Here is a 12,499-nt window from a genome sequence, read left to right on the forward strand (position 1 = left end):
GCATTAGAGGTGGGCTTTCCCCTTTTTTCTCAACTTCCTGGATTGTCTGGAATGTGGTTCTAATACATCCAAAGCCAGGGATGTGTGCGTGGGGGGCAGGGGAGACCTGAGGGGAGAAGTCTCTTAGTAAGTCATTCTTTGAGCGGTTATGGAGGTAATCATGTAACCCAAGTAAGCACCTGAGAAAGAGTGGTCAACACTGCTTCCCGGGGCCCCTGGCCCCTCATCTTCTTCAAATACAGCAAACAGAACTCTCTGCTTCATCTGCTTTGGGCTTTTTATTTCTTAAATGTTTTCCATGTGCTCTGGGGGCTTCCTGTAACTTAAAGCATCACCAAAGACACCATCACGGTTTCCCAAGCTGTTCTTCTACTTGAAGAAGTCTGTGATCACAGCCAAATCAGACTTCTGATCCACTCAGTTCACACGCAGCCAGGCTTGCAGCTGGAGGCACAGGATGGTGGCTATCCTACCACCCACAGGAACATTTCCAGGAGGTCCAGCAGGGCAGGTGGGCCAGGACAACCTGTCCCCTTGTGTGTCACCATGGTTCTGTTGCGTTTCTCCCTTAGCACCTTTAAACGCACCACAGCCTCCACAGGTGTCCATGGATTTGCAGGATTTCAGTCCTTCTACTTCCCACCAAACTTCTCTTCCCCATTCCCCACTCCCTATCCACCTGCCACTGGCCAACCCACCTCAGACCCCATGCGTTAGCCATACCAGCCTGCCTGGTGTTCCAAATTAAGCATGTATTTCCAGTTCTACATGCCCTCCTCAAGCTATTTCCTCTGTCAAGGATGCTCCTCCCCACCCCACCCTAGGAAAACTGCCCCCCATCCCTCAAGGCTCAGTGGAACAACACCGCTGCCCCAGTCCAACAGCTCTGCCTTTCTCCAGTCGCCTCTCCTCACATGGCAATACCACCACTTCTAGCTTTGTGCCCCCCAACCATTCACGCAGAATACACTTTCATGATGTCACCTTATCACACTGTTGCCTACTTATTAATTAGCGAGCTCCCCTATGGCAGAACCCAGGATTCAGCACTGCAGCCAACAGAGGAAGCTCAGTCCCCACCCATGGTCTAGTTTCCCTGGTGAGCCAAAGGTGCGGGGTCCTGAGGATGTGAACAGGTGAGCTCTCAAGCTAGGAGGAACTGGTACGGAAAGACTGCGTCCTACCTTTATTACACATACAATCTTAAAATCTGGGGACCTTGTTAAAATGCAGGTTCTGATTTAGCAGGGCTGGGCTGGGCCTGAGTTTCCACATTTCTACCAGGTTCCCAGGTGATGCTGACACTACTGCTCTGGGGCTCGATACTTTGAGTGGCAAGGCCCTGGGGTTTATTTGCATGGGTCCCTCATGCACATGGCACAGCAAGAGGCAAGCCTCAGAAACAAAGACCCCTACTTCCAGAGTATGAAAGGTTTTAGAAAGAAAAAGCAGATGCCCTTCTGATAGGAGAAAGGCTTAAGAGACAAAGCTTGGCGTGTAGCAATTGCCCAATAAATGGAAAAGGATGGCTTGGGTGTGGGCCTCAAATCAACCTGAGAGTCCAGAATAAATAAAGTCAGATTATGCATAAGAATACAAGCAAGTTTCTCTCAGCTCATTCTTGGGGAAGGCAGGGGATTGGTCTCAAAGTTATAGAAGAAACTCTGTTCAAGGCATGGGGCACTGAGTTAGGAGCCAAAACTACCAAGGATTCTTGAAGTTTGACCTTCTGGCAATTAAAATATGTCAGCTTTGGTTAGGTATTGGCCCTGAGCACTGGGATAGGACAAGGCTACAAGTAGAGCAGGTAGGCATGTAAGTATAAAAAAGAGGTCCAGGTGCTAGGAAACAGGTTTGACCCAGTACTTGGTTGAAGCACATTAATAGCCAAACATTTGCAAACTCCCTTTAGGATACAGCAAGTTGTAGCAGCAAGAGTGGAGGAGGCTAGAGTCAGAAGCTTTGGGTTGAGACCCAGTGCCACACCCTAACAAACCTTGGTGGCGCTGGTTAACAGAAAACACAGCACAGTGCAGAGAACATATTCTAGAACATCAGACAGGCTTGCATTTGATCCCATTCTGTCCCTTAGTAGATACAAAACCTTGGGCAAGTTGTTTAACTTCTCTGAAGGTTGGTTTACTCAACTATAAAATGGAGACGATAATCCCTACTTCGCAGGGATTGTGAGAATTAAATGACACCATATAGGCATGATAATAATCATTATCATTATTGTTGCTTGATCAGACTGCAAGTTTCCTAGAGAAACAACATCTAATGCATATGTGTATCCCCAGTACTTAGTACAGAAATTCGTGTTGCTGTAAAATTTAAACTTTTCTTGCAGCTGCTTTATCTGTAAAATGGGAATAAAACAGATTTTACAAGTTGGGATCCTCACAAGGGTTGCTGTGGGGAGCCCATGCTCAGGATACTAAAATGCTGTGCCAGTGCTGGTGGAGAGGCTTGGAACTCAAGGTGACTTTTCCCTTGGATTCCCAGGGGTGCATGCCAGGCCCCTGGGCATGCTCCAAGCAGCAGCTGGTGTAAATGGGTCTCACCCAGTGGTGGGACTCAGGATGAGACTTTTAACACTATCTACAGTCACTAAGCACTCACTAGGAAGTTAGCTCATGACTTCTTCCCACAACCCTACAGAGCAGGTAAGTCTATCATCATTCCCAGTTTACTGATTAGAAAACCAAGGAACAAAGATGTTAGGTGACTTGCCCAAGGTCTCAGAGTAGTAAGAAGAAGAGCCAGGCTGGGAACCTAGACAGCCTGGCTCTGGAGTCTGAGACTCTCCTCCCTCCAACCATCTCAAAAAAGCACAAAAAGGAAGGGTTAGCTTAAGAATCCAGGAACCGACTGGAAGTTCACGCAGGCCTTATTTCTTTGGAGGAAATGAGCTGAAAGTAACAGACCATCAACCTGGGAGTAACACAGATGAAAACAAGAAACTGCATGTGACTACCCTGGTCTCTGACAGTGCCATGTGGTACCCCAAGATCCCTCAGGCTGGGTCACAATTTTTCATGGCCACTGAGAAAGCAGGAGGCCATCAACCCTGTGGTGTGAGGGCTGGAGCCTGGCATGACACTTCCACCAGAGATGGGGCCAGCACCACACATACACACTAACACACACACACACACACACACACAGAGTCACCCATCATGAGGAAGGAGAAGGGGAGAACTTGGCAGCATGTGTTTTCATATTGCTTCTGACCCTTTCTCATCCACTTCTTCATAGTTCTACTTAAGTCTATCTTCTATTAATTTAATTTTTATGCTACTGTTTTCCCATATTTCCTTTCCTTAAAGCTTAATTTTTCGCTTTCAAAAAAAAAAAAGCTGCATTTAATCCATGGACCTTCAGGTGACCCTGGGTGTGAAGTGCTCAGCCATCGTAGGGGTGGGGCAGAGAACTCGTCCCCTGGGCCCTCCAGGCCTGAGGTCAGGAGCTCCTGACAGTGCTGTGACCCCTCCAGGCCCATCGGGAGGGCCCAGGGCTCTGCCTGGAGCAGCCTCCTCGAAATGGCCCGCAATGCCCGGGCTTCTCCCTGGGAACTTCCCAGCTGGGTTCCATGCCTCAGCGCCATCTGCTGCGCCCTGATCAGGCAGGAGACCACGCGCAGATTCTCCTCCTGGCAGGAGGGCAACGGCCAAAGGCAAAACAAGAGCAGCCTCCCGGGCCTGGGCTTCAGGAGCTGGCAGGAAATTCTCAGAGCAACGAAGCATTCAGAGGATGCTGTTGAGGGGCCTAACTGGGCCTGGGAGAATCAGCTGTGCTTTTTCAGAAGGCTTCTAAGCATGGTAATGAAAGAGACCAGGCCCCATTTTCCATTTTCTCTCGATTCTGACCCTCATATAAACTTAAGTTACTGCAGCCCCGCCCTGGGCGCTGATCCTCGCTGTACCATGAACTTTAGGATTTAGAAATTCGTTTCTTCTCTGGACTCATCTCTCTCTTTTGTCTAAAAAGGAGTTTAAATTCCCTGCTTGCAAAGATCTCTCCAGCTCCAAAACACTAAGCCCCCTACAGTTTGTCTTTCCGTTGCCAAACTTGTTCTGGACCTGCAAAGGAACCTGCTGAGAACCAGTCACTAAACAAAGCCTGCACGTGCGGGAGTAATGCCGGCTGCTGCAGTTATCCATGGCCATATTTCAGTCATTCACCTTTGCAGGATTCATGTCCAGGTTTCTGTCATGGAAGAACTTTGGAAGCTCACACCTAAGACCGCCTACATGCCATTTTGTAGCCCAGAGCGCCTGCCAACACGTCACGTGGGCTTGACATGGGAAGCAGTTACAGCACCCCAACTACTAGACCAGGTGTTTGTGATTCAAGAAGAGCCCAGAGGACTGGCAAAATGGCCTTCTTCTGCATCTACGCAGACCTGGAAGAGAACAAAACAACATGCTGCACCCACTTGTCTGGACGTTCTGATGTCTGGGGTTTCTTTTCTCTGGGTCTCAGTTTTCCCACCTGTAAAATGAGGAGGGAGAAGTATTTGGCCTACAGACCCCGCTCCTGAAGGAAGGTCACTTCTACTCTAGTTGGGAGGAGTAAGCTAGTCACAAAGCAGAGTCACGAATTTTCAACTACGGGAAAGTTAATGCTACTCCCTCCCCTGTGAGAGAAGGGCGCTTTACGGATGAAAGGGAATGGGACTTGGATAGGGCGGGGGGTTTCTACAGAACACAGGAAAATGTGATCGGCCTCAGAGGTTACAGTGTGGGGAGGTGAAGGAGGGAATGCGTGGTTTGGGGTCTGCACTGCTAGAGCAGGAGAAACTGTTGCCCGGGAACTTTGGGCTCTGCTGCTGACAGCTCTGGCAGCTCTGAGGGAGAGTTAAGTATATGCTCCTTGATCCAGAGGACGCCAGTAGGGCAGCAGGGGTGGGGAAGGGAAACCGTGAGCTGCTGAGTACCTACTAAGTGCCAGAGACTTAGCTCATCACTATCACTTACACTCTTTTATTTCTTGCCCAGGCCAGTGGAGAATAACTAGGAAGAGCCTTAGCCAATAGAGCAACTGCCACAGCACTGACTCATTCACACATCCAATAAATATGCCCTGCGTGCCTTCTGTGAGAAAAAAAGACTTTTCTAGTAGAAGACAATGTGATAGATTTTATGGGAGAAACACCCGGAGGCATCTGATAGGAAGGTTTCTGCTTCTGCATAATCCAAGTGACTCCAAAATGTTGATCATGGAATGCCAACAAACTATGGGACATTGCAGATCTGAAGTAGTGGGGTTGGCTTATTGCAGCTTATGGAAGGTTGGTTTCCCTCCGAGGCACTTGGAAATCTCTGGTCAGTAAGGCTCAATAGTGTCCACTTGTCTCGTTTAGAACATCATGGGCCCCTTGCAAATAATCTTATAAATAGCACTGCCAAAATTAAATGGCAGGTCCTCAATTCTCCCTTCACAGAGAATCTTTAAATCTCTCAGCTGATGATGATCAGCATGTGGCGATGCCTTAATCAACATTTAGACCAACATATTTCCAAGTGAAGGAGCAAGAAGGAAACTGCAGGCTATTTGGGTATTATCACTATCATCATCATGATCATCATCATCACAATCATTGGTTTACAACTGAGGAAACCAGGGCTAGAAAGTAGAAAAACTTGAATATAAACTAGCTCTGTCTGATTCCAAAGTACACGGTCCTTCCACCACTCCAACCTGTACTATCCCAGACCCACAAGCAAAAATGGAAGTCAACTTGCCATCTCTTTCTCACATCTCCATCTGTTTCAACTCTTTTTTCCCATCATTGTCCACTCTCCACCACTCTCCATCTCTCTGTCTCTTTCTCTCTCTCTTACACACACACACACAGAAAACCACTGTTAACTGGGGTACCTCCCTTTTCTTGTTTCATTGTCCCCGATATCACTGCAAACAACTCTCCCTTTCACACATATTCAGCCACATCATGGGGAGGAAATGGACAGTGCCCACAGTCTGAGATGTCAGTCATTCCAGCCCTTTCCTTTTCCTATAGGGCTATTGCCTATTTCTCACCTTTTATAAACAGGAACACAGTATTCAAGATGCTGTCGATGTGGGATTTTTCAAACAAGCTGATGGCACTCTTTTCCCTCGGCATGAAACTGATTTAATAAATGTCTTCCTTTTTCAGGATTCTTCCTTGCAAGTGCTTCATCTTAAATAAGTGCAGTATAATAATAACCCGAGAACATCACACCCCTGAATTCCAGTCACCTCTCTCTGGAAGATCTTTTCTCCCTTTTTGAAAGAACAAGCTATTTTTTGGTTTTCACTTGTTTCTTATTCTTACTTGTCACCACACATTGCTTGCTATAAGATGTAAGCATTTGGAGACTTCACATTTCAAGTCTGTTTTTAGTCCACGAGATCCACAATAAGGCTCATGAAACCCTGGAAAGACAGGGAATAACTTGAGGGAGTTACATTTTAAGGTCCTCCCAAGCAAAGAGTTGCAGGCACCCTCTGGTGATTGAATGGTTTCTTTCACTCCTTCAGCATTCACTGAGCATATACTATATGCCAGGCAATATTCTGGCACTAGTGATACAACAGTGATGGGTAGTTGAAGAAACAGACAGATAACATGCTAATGAGACTCATATTTATGTCTCCTTCCTGGGCCCCTCTCGTAAATCCTAGGCTCATACATATAACTATCTACCTAATATCTCCCATTGGATGTCCAGTTCAGCTCCATACCTGCTCCATATCCATCTCAGTAGAGAGCTACACCTTCTAGTTACTCGGGCCAAAATACTTGGAATCAACTTTGACTCCTTTCTTTCTCTTATATGCTAAATCTGCAAGAAAGCAGCAAATCCAGTCTGTTCTACCATCAAATATATCCATAATTTGATCGCTTCTCACCATCTTAGCCAGTAACCACCCTGGTCCAAACCATCATCCTCTCTCACCTCTCATCACTGTAGTCATGACTGATCTGCCTGTTTCCATCCTGGCTCCTCCAGAGTCTATTCTGAGCTCGAACCCATAATGATGTGCTCAAGTAATAATTGTAAAACATAAATCACACCATGGCACCCTGTGTCTCAAATTCTCCAGTGGCTTCCCATCTCACTAAGTGTACTGGCCAAAGTCATACAAGGCCTACAAGACCCTGTATTACCTGGCCTCATACTACCTCTCTGATCTCATCTCCTACTTTTCTCTCCCTCTCTCTGCCATTCAATTCTTTATGCACTAGCCTCCTTGCTGTTTCTAGAACCTGCTAGTACTCTGTTGCCCCAGGCCTCTGCACCTATTGTTTCCTCTGCCTGGAAGGCTCATTCCCAGGTATCCATCCATCTGGCCCCCTCTTCCATTTCCTTCATGTCACTGTGACCAGGCACTCCTTATTCCCCTCTCCCAGCTGGGGGATTCTTCCTAGCACTTAGCACCACCTGACAAGTTACATATTTACTTGTTTACTTATATATTATTTGTCTCCCCGCAACTAGAATGAACACTTCATGAAGTGTTCTTTTTCTTTTACGACTGTATCCCCTGCCTATAACATACCTAGTACACAATGAGCACTCAATAAATATTTGGTGAATGAATGACTACTAAAGAAGTGTATGTCCATGGTTGGTGAGTCATGGAAACACAGAAAAAAGGAGTCACAAAGGCAATTATAACAGTGTCCATTTATGCAGAGCCAGGAGAAAAAGATCCTTTGCTAAAGAGATTTTAAATATGAAGGTCCCTTTGGCAGAATTGATTGCAAAAAATGTCCCCAGTTCTTCCCTTCTCAGTATCCATGCTCTCTGCAATGTGACAACTTAGCTCCTCCCATTAAGAGGTAGAGTCTATTTCCCTACTCATTTACTCTGGCCTGGCCTTGTGACTTACTTTGGTGAATAGACAAGGAAGAATTGCCAGTTATAAAGCTCAAGAGGCCATGGAAGCATTCATGTTCTCTTGGACCCCTGCTGCTACCATGGCATAGCCTTTTAGAAGATGAGAGACCACCAGGAGTTGAGCCAGATCATCCCAGCGGATACCATTCTAGATCAGCCAACTTTCAGCCACTCCATCAGTCGATCAAAGACACACAGGCAAGCCCAGTGAGCTCAACTAAGCCCAGCCTAGTGCAGCAGACCTGCCCAGCAATCCACAAATATGAGAAAATAATAAACAGTTATTTTTTTCAGCCATTAAGGTTTTTTGGTTTGTTTTCTTTGGGGGGGGGAGGAGATTGTTATGTAATTCCATTGGCAGAGTCAGCCCTAATGATGCATGTGGTCAGTCCCTAGGGAATGTATCTAAGCAGGTTTGGTCTGAGTGCATGTTCATCAGGACACCTTCTCCTTATGATTTGGCCCTCATGAGGGGGTGGGGGCAGAGAGAGGAGGCCCCAGCCATGCCACACCAAGTCTCAGCCATTGCAAATCAACCTGCTGGTGAGCAAAGTTACTGTGAGGTAGCCCAGAGAAACAGATTTGGTTTCTGAGCCAGCAAGATGAAAGCCAGACCCTGAATGGGAGAAATTCACTGATGTAAATGTCACTTCTGAGGTGACTAGGGGGACAGACAGACAGCCACCCTGACCCTGACCCAACCTCACCACAACCTATTTCACAGAAATTCTTACAAGGTTCTCAGGCATCCGTTTCTGTTCAAGGGACACATTGCTCCAGCCCCACCACGCCACCCACAGCTGCGTGATGGAGCACTCAAATCACCCAACGGCACTAGTGCCGCAAGAGCAAAATCCAAAAGGGCAGACCAGCAGGCTGTGACCTTTATAGGAAGCTTTCAAAATGGAAGCCTCAAATAAATTCCTCATACGATCTATGTAAATGCATTTCACAGCACTCCAAATGCCAGGATATGTCCAGATGATTCCAACACTTTTCATAACCACAGACACTATTACCAATCTCAAAGAAAAAGGATAATAACTAGGAAGGAAAATACCTGCTGGACGCTTCACTAAAGATGACCCTTCTTTCACTGTGGGAGAAAGAAAACAGAGAACCATCATACCAAGGTACAAAAAAAGCACAAATAGAGTACTTGATATGGATAAAAGCAATCAGTGCTGAGTTACACTGCCTTCCTAATTTCTGCGCTTCCCTTAGCTTGCAAAGATTTTTTTTTTACCTCCTGCTTGCTGCAATAGTTTATGCTTTAAGGGTCCACAGGTACCTTATCTACCAACCAACCCTCTTCCAAACATGGGGTTTAGTATTGCAGCCAATTGCCTAAATAAGAACTCAGGACATTGATCTTAGCACGAATAGAAATCCTAAGGGGCAAGGCCTTAAAGACCCTGCCCTATTGCCTTTTATTACCTCAGCCCCTACTTGTTCGCCCTCACTCACCTCTAGCCTCCTTGGTTCCCTTCAGTTTTTCTTCTGAATGCACCACTCCCCTGCCTCAGGACTTTTTTAAGTGCAGCTCCACTGCCTGGAATTCTCTTCCTCAGACATTAGCCTGGCTTCCCCCCTTCCGTCCCCAGGGGTTTGCTTAACTGTCACCTGTGGGGCCATCCCTGACCAATCTGTATTTAAAAGTAATCCCTACTGTGCCCTGTGGCAGATGCCCCTTTCCTCTTAGCCTGTTTTATTTTCCTCCATCACACTGTATATTAGCTGGTATGCTATGCATTTAACTGTTCATTTGCTCATTATCTTACACACACACAGCTCCCGAGAGCAGGAGCTTTATTTTGTTCAATCTGTAATCCCTACAACAGTGCCTGACACATGAGAGTGCTCAGTAAGTATCGGATGAATGAATTAATGAAAAAACTGCCATTTCTTGAGCACCTACTTTGTGTCAGGCAACTAACATGTGACAGTTAAACTGAACAAATTCTTATTGAGCACCTACTATGTAATTATTACAATGACTCTATTGTGATCTCCATTTTGACAGATCAGAAAACTAAAACTCAAAGAGAAGCTAAGTAACTTGCCGGAGATACTTATCTAGGTCTGTGCACATTAAAGCCAGTGCTCCTTGCCGCGCACCAGGGGGCTTTGCAAATCCTTAATGTTGGACTAGATTACAAAGTGTATCCCTGGCAAGCATGCATAACACAAGAGCTCTTTATTCCATCACGTTTTATCACCCACCGCTGCCCAGGTCCAGGAAGAAACAAACATCCATGAGATTGGATTTTCATCTCTCGGAGCAGATTGGTCTTTCCCTTTCTCCACCTATTTAGAGCTAATCAAGGTCAGCGCTTTCTTTCTGAACTGAACTGGGACGAGCACAGACTAGTCAGGGGCCCAGCAGGAAGGAGGCAGAAGTTCATCTGCTCTAGGACACTCTCAGAATTTTCCAGAGTCCCTGCTTTTGTAGAGTGCTGCTTCCAAACCTCAACGGTCCTGGTATTTAGGAAATCCATCCAATAACTAAATAAAAATAAAAATTAAAAAAAGCCTGACCTGCACTGGACATGCTCCTGGGTCAGTGTCAGCGTGTGCCTCCTGGGGGCCAGTCAGGTGCTGCAAATGCCAGCCCTGCTCGGACTTGGGAAGTTCTGCCCGGCTAGGGGCAGCAATGGTGATGGGCTTGGGAGAGCAATGTTGTTCATTCATAGACCCAGGGGCCTGGGAGGGACCCGGTCCTGATGAAATTAATGGAATGCCCAATCTGTAAGGGTTTCATTTTTAAGACAATCAGTGCCACAATCCGTTCCTTCTTCCTCTCTGCTTCTACCACTCTTTTTCCATGCTTCCATCATTAAACTGATGACACCTCCTTATTACAGGTGTTTCTCCCCAACCAGGTGTGAGCGTCTGAGAAGCAGGAGCAAGGACTTTGTTTTCAGCTCTGCGTCCCCAAGGATTAATCCTGCCTCTGGCACGTATTAGGAACTCGGTGAGTATGTGCTGACTCAAGAGAGAGGGACGATGATCCTACCTACTGCATTGGCTGGAGCAAGCTGGGCTGGTCGCCTCTTCTTAAAAGGGCAGGAAGCAGAAACATAGTGGAGACTAGAATTGCCCAGTGAGCAGGCTGTAATGCTTTTACACACACACACACACACACCTCTCCTCCCTCACCTGCCACTCCCTGAGCCCACAACCATCCACATTCACTCCGGAACTGGCTTAGATGACAAGCAGGCATACCCCAGCGTCCCACCCCTCGCCATCAGAGCCAAAGATATCCACGTTAAGTTACCTTTTAACGGAGCTAGCTTGCATCTGTGATTTCTGGAAAAAGGATCGCGTTTCAGCAGCCCAGCTGAACCCAGGACAGCCGAGATTCATGAGACGCGTCTGCGGAAGAAACAGCAGTGCCTCGCTCCTCCCAGGCTAAACGCATTTGCTCGCCCATCCCTGCTGAACAAATGATGCTCTTTCCCTTGCGCTAAAACCCATCCATAAACAAATCCTCTCCGTGCGCCTAAGCAACTCACACCCTCGGAGGGCGCCCTCCACATGCAGCCACACACATTCGCAAATCCCAACCCCCAGAGCCACAAGGTGTCAGCGTGGTTTTCTTCCGTTAAGAACAAACCACAAAATTCAGCTGATAAGAGACTTGAAACTAAAAGCGGTGGCTAGGAAGCTACTCGAAACACAGCCAGCAACGTCAGTCGCCTAAGTTGCAAAACTATGTATGGCGCTAGTTCAAACCGGGTTTAAAAAACAGCCCCTGGGGACGCCACCTTCAAAGAAGCGCGCAGCCACGGGCAGCCAGCAAGTCCCAGTCTTTCTGCGTTTGCTTTCCAAGAGTCTCCCCTGCCGTTCACGGTAAACAAAACTCAGCCGTGCCAAGGCAGATGTTTGTTGGTTTGTCTGTCTCAGCCCTGGCGAGACAGCCTGGAAGCCCGCGGGCGCACGCCCGAGGTGGGTGCCCCGGGCCGGGTCTGCACGCCTCCGGCCGAGCGGAGCCGCTCCCTACCTGGGTGGGAAATCCGCGGGCGGCCGCCCCCTGTGCGAGGGGAGCAGCGTCGGCCCTGGCAGCTCCGCCCGCAGCTCGGGCTACCGCGGCGCTGGGCGATCCGCGCGGAGGCAGGAGCCGGCGGGGGACACACCTGCATCCTGCGCCCACGCCGCGGCAGTCGCCCGCCCCGCGCAGCGCGCAGCGCGCCCCCGCCCCCCCGAGCTCCGGGGACCCGCCGCCCGGTCCTAACCCGCTCTTTCCCGGCTGGGCGTTCAAGGGGTTCCCTGCGGGCAGCTCTTTCCTTCTCAATCCCCCTCCGATTCAAGGCGGGATGTTTGGGACAGCCCGGCGGGCTGGATTTGCAAACAAATGGACGTTGAGCTTCCTGTCGCACGAGTTTCCTCCCGCTCTCCCCACCCTGCCTGGGGCGAGGGGGCGCTGTCAACTCCAAACGCCCTTTCACCAACTCCCATCTAGGACAGCTCAGAGGACAGGACTAAAATTCCCGGGAAGGGGAATCCTCTGATAATCCCACCCCCAAAGCAGCTTACATAATGGATGGAGCTAAATCGCTCACACGGGGTGGGGAGTGGGGAGATGGAAGGCTTGGAGCACTTGA

At 48.2% G+C, this 12,499-nt stretch overlaps 1 protein-coding gene across 1 annotated transcript in view; it reads right to left on the reverse strand.

Moving 5' to 3' along the window:
- The window catches only part of SV2B (synaptic vesicle glycoprotein 2B), a 212,273-nt gene extending 200,404 nt beyond the window's left edge, over nucleotides 1-11,869 (reverse strand). The window contains exons 1-2 of the mRNA XM_004468088.5: nucleotides 11,173-11,869; nucleotides 8,953-8,988 (exon numbers count right to left, since the gene is read on the reverse strand). The gene's annotated coding sequence lies outside the window, so the exon portion shown is untranslated. The remainder of the gene's footprint in view (nucleotides 1-8,952; nucleotides 8,989-11,172) is intronic.
- Between the last annotated feature and the right edge of the window lie 630 nt (nucleotides 11,870-12,499).

The sequence above is a fragment of the Dasypus novemcinctus genome, chromosome 3 (assembly GCF_030445035.2).
Source record: "Dasypus novemcinctus isolate mDasNov1 chromosome 3, mDasNov1.1.hap2, whole genome shotgun sequence".
NCBI lineage: Eukaryota > Metazoa > Chordata > Mammalia > Cingulata > Dasypodidae > Dasypus > Dasypus novemcinctus.